This window comes from Sciurus vulgaris, assembly GCF_902686455.1.
Source record: "Sciurus vulgaris genome assembly, chromosome: 3".
NCBI classification, from domain to species: Eukaryota; Metazoa; Chordata; class Mammalia; order Rodentia; family Sciuridae; genus Sciurus; species Sciurus vulgaris.
This window is the reverse complement of record NC_136463.1, coordinates 115,577,936-115,590,475: the sequence shown is the minus strand read 5'-3', so window position 1 is coordinate 115,590,475 and position 12,540 is coordinate 115,577,936.

Genomic DNA, 12,540 nt, shown 5'->3' with positions numbered 1-12,540 from the left:
TTTTGTCTGCCTGATATATCAAGTTTCTGCGAAAGGTATATGAAAGTCTTCTCCTATGATTGTAGATCAGTCAATTCCATCTTGTGATTCTGTGATTTTTAGTTTATGTATGTTGATATTATGCTGTTAAGTACATACACGCCCTTAATTTTTAAATTTTCTTGTTGAGTTGTTCTTTATATCTTATATAGCTATGTTTCTAGTCTACCTTTTGACTTTAAACTCTCTGCTGTTTGATTTGAATATTGCACCACTAGCTGCCTTTTGATTGATATTTACCTGGTTGTTTGTCTACCACTTTCTGTATCACATTTTTATTTGTGTCTATTAAAATGTAAAAACCCTGTTATTCCCTTTTTAAATATTCCAATTTAATATTTAATGCTCATCTATTAATGCTTATGTGTACTATTGATTTCATTTATTTTCTCTCTTCTTGTTTTTTACTGAATGGGTCAAATCTTATGTTCTCTACTTCCTCTCAAATAATTTATAATTATACATTTGATTTTTCTTTCTTACAGTTTTAACATTTTGAGTTTCTAACATGTATATCTGATTTAACAAAATGTAAAATTAACCAAAATCTGTATTTTTCTCTTAAAAACATTAGGATTTAGAATGGTGATTTCTTCCTGGATTCCAAATTGTCATCTAGTATTTTAGATTTTTCTTGAAGGGAATTCTCCAAATTAGTTAATGTTATCATTATTCAACATTCAAAATTTACTTACATTTTTCCACATAAATCTTTTACTCATCATTATTTCTTGCATCTATACTTTTCTTCTAGGTCTACCAATATTCTTGTTGAAAATGTTATTTAGTACTATGTTTTAGTAAGCTTCCATGACTAATAAACTCTTTGAGTCTCTGCATTTATCTTCCTTCACTCGACATAGCTTAACTCATGGATAGTTACTTCCCTTTACTGCTTTGAAAATTCCATTCCATTGCATTGTAGCATCCATTGCTGCCCATGGAACATCTTCTGTCAGTACATGTTGTTCCTCTCCACACATGAAATAAAATTTTGAACTCTTCTGCTTGTCATGGCTCCAAAACCCCTTCCCCTATTCTACATGCATTAGAGGTATAAACCATGCACTGCTTTGGCTTAAGCTTCTATTCACTTGGTTGCTCTTTTTATACTTAGAGATTCACACTCTGGATTTGAAATTTGGCTGCATATCTAAATTTTGCTATTGTTAGTTTATTTTTCTGTGAAGCAGAGTCCTTCTTTTTACCATACTGACTTGATTCTCAATGTCTGTAAGGTAGAGACATGGACATTATAATACAGATCCAAGACTCAGAGTGCTGAGAGCACCCGTGATACCCTCTTGCATTCTGATCTTATTCCTGGGGTCCCTTCACCTTGGGAGCCTGCTTTCCTAAGCGGGTTTCTATTTGGAATGGCACCTGCCTGGAGATCCTATCATGGACTCTACATCTGGTTCTGTGGATATGCCCCTTTGACCTGAAGTCGGAGAGCAGTGCATTAATATCCCAGCTGCAACCTCCTCTGTGCTGCCATGAACTGCTTGAAGTTTATCTGGGTGAATCTGTGTGTTGTCAGCTGTGCGTTGCTGTGACCAAAATATACAAGAACAACTTAGAAGAGGGAAAATTTATTTTGGCTCATGATTTCAGAGATTTAGAACACGGAGGGTCAACTCCATTGTTCTGGGCCCAAGGCGGGGCCCCATATTATGGTGGAAGGGTGTGACGGAGGATAGCTACTTGCCTCATGGGAAACAGAGAAAGCAAGGGGAAGCCACAGGGAACATGTACCCTTCCCGGGCACACCCCCAGTGACCGGCATTCTCCAGTCAATCCCACCTGCCTACAGTTACTACCCAGTCCAGTCAAACTAGAATGAACTGATCATGTTATGGCTCTCATAATCCAATCATATCACCTCTGAATATTCCTGCATTAACATGGGAATTTTGGGAAGACTCCTTACATCCAAACCATAACACTCTGGTTCCAGTTGACCAAGACTTCCAAGTTCAGTGACAGATATCTGTAACTGGTCTTCCTGAAACCCCCAGGAGAGAAGTGATGTCAACCTTTCCCACTGGGGAGGGTGTACTGGGGACTTAGAGCTCAGATATTTCCAGAGAAAACCTTCCGACAAAATTCCTTCTCTTCACTCTTTGCCCTTTTATAATCTTCTGTAAGACAGAATGTAAACTTCCCTTGGCACCTACTTTGAAGTTTCACATGATTTCATGACCCTATTCTCTTTATTCTCACCTAAACCATACTCTGGTATTTTATCCTTGTCTCTGATATTTGTCATATTTTGGTAACAATATCTAGTGAGATATTAAGGGTTTTTACAATTTACTATGATTTTTGAGAAATTCTTATTCAGTATTTGTTATTATGGAATATTTTTATTTTCTTAGAAGTGAAAGAATATATCCATGTCTTCCATGTGAAATATGGTTTGAAAAAAAAAGGTTTGAGTGGAAGGTCTTAAGGGAATGGAAGTTACTTTAGTGATGGTTTTAAATGTCAATACTAACTTTGACAGATTATTTTTCACATGGTAAACATTATATAAATAGGGTTAACCAGACAATAAAGAACCAATCCAAAATCTATAATACCTGCCCTTGAGTCACAGAAGTACTAGACAGTATTGGGGAAATTACTAAAAACTGCTCAAATTGAAAAGGGAAACAACACCACTTCATGTGTCTTTTCTGAGTTCCAAGCACATTTTCTTTGGCATATTTAAAACATCTTATTTATAGTTGCCATGGTGGTGTTTCTGCCATTTTGCTGCCTGATTTTGTGACATTGTCTTACTTTAAAATGCTTCCTAAGACTGCTTGGGAGCCAGGTGCACCTGTAATCCCAGTGACTTGGGAGGCTGAGGCAGGAGGACTGAGAGTTAAGTCAGCCTAGCAGCTTAGTGAGGCACTTAGCAACGCAGTGAGACCTGTCTCTGAATAAAATACAAAAAGGACTGGATGTGGTCCAGTGATTAAGTGCCCCTGGGATCAATCTCTGGTACCAAAAACAAACAAACAAACAAAAAAAGAATGCTTGGAGGTCAATTTGGTGTGATGGGATAAGATGAAATTCAAGATGTCTTCAAACGTACAGATTCAATGATTTTTTTTAGAATTCAGCATCTATTCTCTTCACACTAGTGGTCCAGCAGATGTGAGTCTATGTAGAAGAGTTCAGGAAGCCCACGGAGTGATGTCTTTCCTAAACATCTTCACGGCAATGGTACACTGCCAGATGACTGAGTATAGCACGCAGGTATCACAGATGGAAATCCTCCAGAAGCTCTCGTGGCCTCGCAAAGCCAGAAAACTTGCTTTGGGAGCACATGCACTTTATAGTAAAAGTTAGATTTTAATCTACACGTATCTCAAGGAGTCTGAGCTATTTAGAGTGAAGTGGGCATATCTATATGGAGAAACATTTTGTTTCTTCTTAGCATTAAGTATAGTGGTAGACTGAACAAGGGATCTTCTCCGAGAGTCATTTTTGTTGCAAGTTTGCTATTGTTTTCTATTTGTCTGCATGAGGAAAGAAATATATAGCAGTAATAGGACTTTTGAGTTCTATTTGCTATCTTATCAATGACTGTGGAACAACTTGCTCAAGTTCTTTTGACTCATTATCTCTGTAATAAGGAGGATACTTTCTGCTCCACAATGTTCTAAGCATTATTTGATGATAAAGTATCATTCTATGGTTCTAGGAAGACAATGTATTAAGCACACTATGCTTCTCTTAGCCTGTACACATGTTTAAATTCCTGTGATGGAATTCAGTAAATTCAGGAAACAGGGACATATTATAAATGAGTGCGAAAAGAAGTGGCTAAACAAGACCATCTTTAACAAAACATTTTAATTTGATAAAGAAGCTGAACAAAGAAACAAAGGACATCAATAATGCTGAACTACAGTGAACTCCATTTACTAGCATCTGTGTTGTTCTCTTGATTAATACAGGGATAACATATAGCATAACTTTCATCTATGTTTGCATTCTGAAAATTTTCTAAAAATAACATTTTGAATTCCCCAAAGCAATGATACATCATTAATGCCAGATGATCAAGTGCACTAACCTTACCAGATCTATAAGTATGCATGCATATATGTATATAAAAACATAATGGTGGAGGTTTCAAGATGGCGGCCTAGAGGGTGGCTGCATTTCATGTTGCTCCAGGACTCAGGATTCAAAAGAGGAGATATTGAGACACTTGGGACCAACTCAAAGCAGCTGGGTGACTCTCACCCGTTGGGAAGGCGTCCTGGATGGGACAGTGGTCCCGGAACGCAGGAAACTTTGTGAAGTAGAGCTGCCGGCGAGACGCCCCTCCCCCCGCTGGAGCAGTGAACTTGGACAACTGGGAGCGCCGTAAAGGAGGCCGCTTGGCACAGTGCTGGGACTCGGAGCAACCACTGGGGCTCCGGCGGCTGCCCAGGGGAGGAGTGGAGAGGAGAGCTGTGTGGACTCAGGACACCGGGGCCTGCCCTGAGGAGGAGGAGGAGGAGCGTGGCCGCTTGGATTCGGAGTGACTACACCAGAGCTACAGGCGGTTGCCAGAGGAGAAGCTGCGCGGCGAGCTGTTTGGACTCAGAACGACTGCTTCTGAACCCCGGGGCCTGCCCTGAGGACGAGGACGAGGAGGAGGAGGAGCGGGACCGCTTGGATTCGGAGTGACTACACCAGAGCTACAGGCGGTTGCCAGAGGAGAAGCCGCGCGGCGAGCTGTTTGGACTCAGACCACTTCTGAACACTGGGGCCTGCCCGGAGGAGTAGGAGGAGGAGGAGGAGGAGAGTGGCAGGTCGTTTGGACTCGCAGTGACTGCATTAGCGCTCCAGGCGGCTGCTCAGAGGAGAAGGCGAGTGGTGAGTTGTTTGGACTTAAAGTGACAGCGCCTGAACACAGGAGGGCTGCCTGGAGGAGAAGCGTGGTGGGTTGCTTGGTCTTGAGTGGCCGCACCAGAGCTCCGGGCGGTTGCCCAGAGGACCCGTGCTGCGGATCACGTGGATTCAGAGCCACTCAGAGCGACTGCTCCTGAACACTCGGGGGGTTATCTGGAGAAGGAGGAGGAACGAGGAGGGTCACTTCGACTCGGAGGGATGCCCTCTTTCACCACTTCTATTCAACATCGTTCTTGAGACTCTGGCCAGAGCAATTAGACAAACCAAAGAAATTAAAGGAATACGAATTGGAAAAGAAGAACTCAAACTATCCCTGTTCGCTGATGACATGATTATATATTTAGAGGAACCTGGAAATTCCACCAGAAAACACTTAGAACTCATAAGTGATTTCAGTAAAGTAGCAGGTTACAAGATCAATGCCCATAAATCCAACGCATTTTTATACATAAGTGATGAATCTTCAGAAAGAGAAATTAGGAAAACTACCCCATTCACAATAGCCTCGAAAAAAATAAAATTCTTGGGAATCAATCTCACAAAAGAGGTGAAAGACCTCTACAATGAGAACTACAGAACACTAAAGAAAGAAATTAAAGAACACCTTAGAAGATGGAAAGATCTTCCATGTTCTTGGATAGGCAGAATTAATATTGTCAAAATGGCCATACGACCTAAAGTGCTATACAGATTCAATGCAATTCCAATTAAAATTCCAATGATGTACCTTACAGAAATATTATGAAATTCATCTGGAAGAATAAGAAACCCAGAATAGCTAAAGCAATCCTTAGCAGGAAGAGTGAAAGAGGGGGTATCGCAATACCAGATCTTCAACTCTACTACAAAGCAATAGTAACAAAAACGGCATGGTATTGGTACCAAAATAGAAAAGTAGATCAATGGTACAGAACAGAGGACATGGACACAAACCCAAATAAATACAATTTTCTCATACTAGACAAAGGGGCCAAAAATATGCAATGGAAAAAAGATAGCCTCTTCAACAAATGGTGCTGGGAGAGTTGGAAATCCATATGCAACAGAATGAAACTAAACCCATATCTCTCACCATGCACGAAACTAAACTCAAAATGGATTAAGGACCTCGGAATCAGACCAGAGACCCTGCAGATTATAGAAGAAAAAGTAGGTCCAAATCTTCACCTTGTTGGTCTAGGATCAGACTTCCTTAACAGGATTCCCATAGCACAAGAAATAAAAGCTAGAATCAACCACTGGGATAAATTCAAACTAAAAAGCTTTCTCTCAGCAAAGGAAACTATCAACAATGTGAAGAAAGAGCCTACAGAGTGGGAGAATGTCTTTGCCAATCATTCTTCAGATAGAGCACTAATCTCCAGAATCTATAAAGAACTCAAAAAACTCTACTCCAAGAATTCAAATAATCCAGTGGACAAATGGGCTAAGGAAATGAATAGACACTTCACAGAAGAAGATCTACAAGCAATCAACAAACATATGGAAAAATGTTCAACATCTCTAGTAATAAGAGAAATGCAAATCAAAACCACCCTAAGATTTCATCTCACCCCAATTAGAATGGCGATTATCAAGAATACGAGCAACAACAGGTGTTGGCGAGGATGTGGCTAGAAAGGTACACTCATACATTGCTGGTGGGGCTGCAAGTTAGTGCAGCCACTCTGGAAAGCAGTGTGGAGATTCCTTAGAAAACTTGAAATGGACTCTCCATTTGACCCAGCTATCTCACTCCTTGGCCTATACCCAAAGGATTTAAAATCAGCATACTACAGAGATACAGCCACATCAATGTTCATAGCTGCTCAATTCACAATAGCCAGACTGTGGAACCAACCTAGATGCCCTTCAATTGATGAATGGATAAAGAAACTGTGGTATATATACAATGGAATATTACTCAGCCATAAAGAATGATAAAATTATGGCATTTGCCGGCAAATGGATGAAATTGGAGAATATCATGCTAAGTGAGATAAGCCAATCTCAAAAAGCCAAAGGACAAATGATATCGCTAATAAGTGGAGGATGACACATAATGGGCGGGAGGGAAGTGTTAGTGTTAGGGTTAGAGTTAGGGTTAGGGAGGGGGGCAAGTATGGAGGAAGGAAGTACTGTATAGAGGGTAAAGAGGGGTGGGGGGGTGGGGGGGAAGGGAAAAATAACAGAATGAATAAAACAACATTACTGTATGTAAATTTATGATTACACAAATGGTATGCCTTTACGCCATGTACAAACAGAGAAACAACATGTATCCCATTTGTTTACAATAAAAAAAAAAAAAAACATAATGGTGATATTACCTCTTAAGATTTTTTGGCTGCTAGGAGTCAATAGCAAATTGTATATGTGTGTACATTTGAGCATAACTAATGGAAATAAGATGGGCCAAAGTGAACGCTATTAAAAAAGAAGTCTCCTGGAATGAATGACACCATATAGCCCAATAGAAGCATTGAATAGATTGCTTCTATAGACAACAAAGTGCTCCAAGGAAATCTTATCTGGAGCATTCTAGTGACCAACGGAGGTACTCACCATAGACAGGCCTTCCGAGTACCTCTTCCAGTTATAATTCACATTTTCAGAAGAAAAAGTCAGTGAACTAGTAAAAAAGTGTGGCAATAATGGCATTCTTTGTCAACAGGAAAATGAAGAACAGGGTCCATTAACCGAGAAAGGCAGAACTCAATTTGCACATTCTGAAATCTCCCAGTTTGAAGTCAAACTAAACGTTGTTTCCTTTAGAAACAACGAAGCAACAACCAAGTCTTTTCCCTTAATAATGGAACATTATATCCTGTTAAAAAAAATTGAAGCAATGCTGTTTACATGTTTAATGTTTAATGAAATAAAGACTGGCAATCGCCAGACGCCGGGATGATGGCGAAAGAGCAGACACAGAGACTTCCTTCCCTTCTCTGTCCCTCCACCCTACACATTTCCCAGAGAGGAGAATACAGAAGCCAACCAGAGCTGGGGAAGTGGGGCTTTGAAAGCCATCTCCAGGCATTCTGAGCTTGGCTGACTGGTGGTCCTACTTGGGCCCAAGGGCTATTTTTCTGGAGAGTATCCAGGAACTGCCAGGGCCCGTGGATCTCTTTAAGTCTTATATTTGTCTGTCAAAGATCATGATTAAGAAATCTCGTCTTGACCAGGGTGGAGATGGAAGACAGAAATAAATGTTCTGAAGGAGTATGAACATTTCTGCCTGCCCCAGAACCCTTTTCCTGAGAGATGTGGTGCTTGGAATCCTGGCCACATTTCTGGGCCAAGCCCTGGTGGCTCACCCCATCATCTCAGTAAGAACACATGGACTGGCCTCACAGCTCTGCCTGTTCACTCCAAAAGGGGCCACCATGTCTCACCTGGTTTATCCCACCACCCCCTGCAAACCCACACCTCTGTTCTGGGCAGGCAATGTACAAGAAAAACCACTGAGGTGCTCACTCCTCTGCACAAGGCTAAGATCTTCAACTAGCAGCAGGAGAAGCACATCTCCCTGCTTGAAGAGCCTGGCTCATTAAATGCTTGTTGAAAATAAAATCATCTTAGATGGTTTAAAACTGCAATCAAGTTTGTTATTTAAATATTAACATTGTTATTTCATCTTTATCAAAATAGAGCAGTTCTAATTGGGATATTATTAGCTGTCCTCATGAAGAACTGAAGTATCTATCTTGAATAAGGAAGGAAACTGGGGTTTTATTTCCCAGAGGGAAGATGGGGATGCAGCGTGGGACAGGATAAACAACTCCAGTCTTGGAGCTGCCAGGTTTGGGTTTCAACACTGACCCAGCCACACCCAGGCTGCTTACTTTCTGAGCAAACTTCCTGAACTCCCATCTCTTCCTCTATAAAATGGAACTAATCATACTTATGTCATGGGGTTACTATGAAGTTTAAATAAATAAATCACCTAGGATGGGACCTAATATATAACAACTGGTCAAGAAATGAGTACATTTATATGATCGTGATGAAAGAGATAAAGGAATTAAAAATATAAGGATTTAAATGTCAGTAGACTGGAACCATGAGAATATGGGGACTCTTTTTATTTTTTTTCTTTATTTCTTCTTTTTATTAAAAAACAAGGTCAAAGATGTTTATGACATCGATTTTCCATGTCTAGTATATCTGTGTTTATCCCTCTGTCTTTCTAGATTTGAGTGATTACCTGCATTAATTTGGGTTGAAGTAAGTGCTTGCTCTGAAAACCTAATTACGACATCAGTAATGGCACTCCAGTGTGGGTGCAGACGCTGGTGTGGGGCTTCAGAGGACTTGGGTTTGGTTGGAATCTTTGCTTTAAATTTGCTGGGGAAGTTTTAGTTTAGTTCTCTTTTCTCCCGCCTCTAGGCTGTGTTCAGAGAGCACCATGAGGGCAGTGATCCCACACTGACCACAGAGGGGGCAAGCGCCCGCTGCCACGCTTCCTGGTCAGACCCAGGAGTCCTGGGATGGAAGGGAGAATGCATACTTTGAAACGGTTTTCACACGGACAGAATTATTCCCTGTGAATTTCCTGTCTCCCAGCTGAGGGGAAGGGAAGAGGAAAATGCTCTGAGGTTTCCGCTTCTCAGGGTCATTCACAAGCACACAGCTGAAACTGCAGGCATTTGGTCAATGCGTCTCCTCTCCAGAGTCTACCTGGTTAAGGTTGGTTTTGCCCGTTTTGTCAAATGGGCGCCTGCTCTTCCGTTTCACTGAACTGATAAATCATGAATACTTTCCTTAGCTATTTAAAAGTCATTTCCTATCATTTTCCCTGGGCACCAGAGGCAATCTCATATGCAAAGTCTAGTGTGTGTGTGTGGGTGTATGTGTGTGTGTGTGTGTGTGTGTGTGTGTGTTGATTGCTGCCTTAAAAAATAGCAAATGATAGCAAACAACTGCTAAGAGATTTTCAGGCCAAAATTTATCAACAGCCTAAACTGTAGCAGTGCATTCATCAAAAAGCAAAGATGTATGCCTTGTATTACTTAACCTTTCCAAGCCACCTGCTTCTTATTATATTTTTTATTTCATATTCAACTTCCTATTTGAAATTCAAACATCTTATTATAATCATGTGTATGCTTTCTGTACTAAAGTAGAACATTCTAAAATTGGGTGTTTCGTGAATAAAAATTGTTTTTATGATAATTCATTTATTCAAAAAGTATTATGGAGTGCCAAATGTAATCTGGTTTTGTAGATGTTAGGGATAGGTCCAGTGAGCAAAGAACATGATGTTCATCTACATGGAACTTAGAATTCTCGTGTGTCTGGGCGCAGGGAGGAGAGAGGTGGCCAATATACAGCTAATATTGTGCAGCTGGACTGTGATGAGTGTTATGGAGAAAAGGCAGGAAGAAACATGACAAGTTCTAGGAGTATGCATGAATTGTGGGGTGGTCTGGAATTCAAATTTAAACAGAGTTGTCAGGAAAGATCTCAATGAGAGAGTGACTTCTGAGCAAAGGTCTGAAGCAGGTGAGGGAGTGAGCCATGAAGTGATGTGGAAGATTATCTTACTAAGAAGGGGCAGCAAGTGCAAAGACCCTGAGGTCAGATCTCCCTGGCATATTGAAAAACAATGAAGAGGTGAATGTGGCTGGATGGAGTAAGAAAGAGAGTAGGAAGGAAGGAAGCAAAGGAGGGAAAAGTGGTCAGTTCAAGAGGTACAGAAGTTTTTCAAAGAGGAAAGAATGATCGATTAGAATAATTATGAACTGGGATGACTTTAATGGACAAAACATGAAAAACACCTGCCTCCTGGAGTTGACATTCCAGTGAAGCCTCAAATAATTAAAATTAAAATAAAAAAGCAAATTATACAAAAAATAATGAATGCAAGAGGAAAGAAATGAATAGGGTGTTCTGGGGTGGGGTGGATGCATGCTTAAGTAGTATGCTGTTACTTGGAAAAATCGTAGAATGTGAAAATGTGTTACTTTGCCTTTAATAGTTCAGTAGTAATACTGACTTTCCCAAGCAAAATAGCTTTTTGTAGTGATGGTGAAATAGGAGATAGAAACAGTTCCAATGTTTGCAATCCTGTTTAAAACCACACTGTAAGCTACCTTTCAGAGAGGCAGTACTAGCATCACCACTATTGTCTAGCAGAATTTGCTTAACTAAATTTTATTGGAACAGTTATAGCCTTTTGCTGGTATGGTTTGAAGCATATGGAAAAGACAAGTTCTAATATAAAGTTGGGTAAACTTGACTCATGATCTGGAAAAGGTCACAGTACCCTGGATGTTCTTGGGATGATACCTTTAATAGATTCTAGGCTAGAAATAAGATACAAACATTCTATTCCTTCTGTGAGGCCAGCAAGTCTGACTCCAACCCAATAACTCACTTTAGATAAATCTATTTTCAGCTTTATTTGGAGGATGCAACTCTTGGTCATTCTTCACTGTCTATTCCTGTAGATGACTGGTGATATGATCCAACAAAGGAACCAAAATATATTCATTCACTACAGCAGTGACGTATTTTTCTGCATTATGCTTGTCCTTGGCAAGGGATGCTTTAGCTGCTCCCTCTGCTGCCTCGCTGTCAGCTTGATAAACGGACAGGCTTCCTTCCCAGCAGGGCTGGTGGGGCTCCAGGTCGCAGCGCTGCCCACGTAGGCAGTCTGCAGGCCATTGTTGCTGCCTCCCATGAGCTCAAAGAGTGCACAATCGGAGCGCACGGGGGACATTCCAAAAGATGCTCAGGCTGACAGCCTCATACCAGGGCAAGGAGAAAATAAAGTTCTGTCCTGTTCTGTTAAATGTCTCTGCCAGGCTCTACAGAGACATACTGCCAGAAGAATAAAGAAAAGTCCATTTTGTTCATTGCATACAGCTATTTTGAAAATTTACTACCAGATTCTTGCAATGGATATCTTTGTTTATTCTGCTTTTTCCTTTAAGTAGTTTTTTCAAACTTAGTGGTGATTCATTCATGTGCTGGATTTTGAAAAGGCCAGAAGGAGTCTAACAGTGTATTGATGAGCACAGTTTTTAATGGGGAAAAGAATGAAGTAGAAAGGGGCCAATCATAGAAACTAAAGAAAGGTTACTCACAGAAAGCAGATCCTTCTTGAGCTTTTCAGCAGAATCAATGGCATTAGCCCATGTGAATACACTTGATGTGGATTGACAACATACCATGTGCTTCTCTTAGGTATATACTATGGTGTGAATAAGGCCCATGTATTAAAGACTTGGCTCCCAGCCTGTGTTGCTACTGAGATGGTGGAAACTTCCAGAGGTGGGGCCTACAGGGAAATTGGTCATATAGGGGTTTGCCCTTGAAAGGGATATATCGGGTCCCTGGTTGCTCTTCTTTCTCTGTTTTACTTCCTGGCTGCCATGAGGTGAGCAGCTTCTTCCACCACACACTCTCACCATGATGTTCTACTTCACTGCAGGTTCAAACCAATAGAACCGAAACTTCCAAAATCTTTCTTCTTTTTAAGTTATCTCAGGTATTTTATTATAGCAATGAAAAGCTAACATAGTGTATGAACTTTTGTTGTCTCCTTTAGGTAAAACCATACAGTAATAGTTAAATATTTGTTGACCACATCTGTTATGGTTTGGATATGAGATGTCCCCC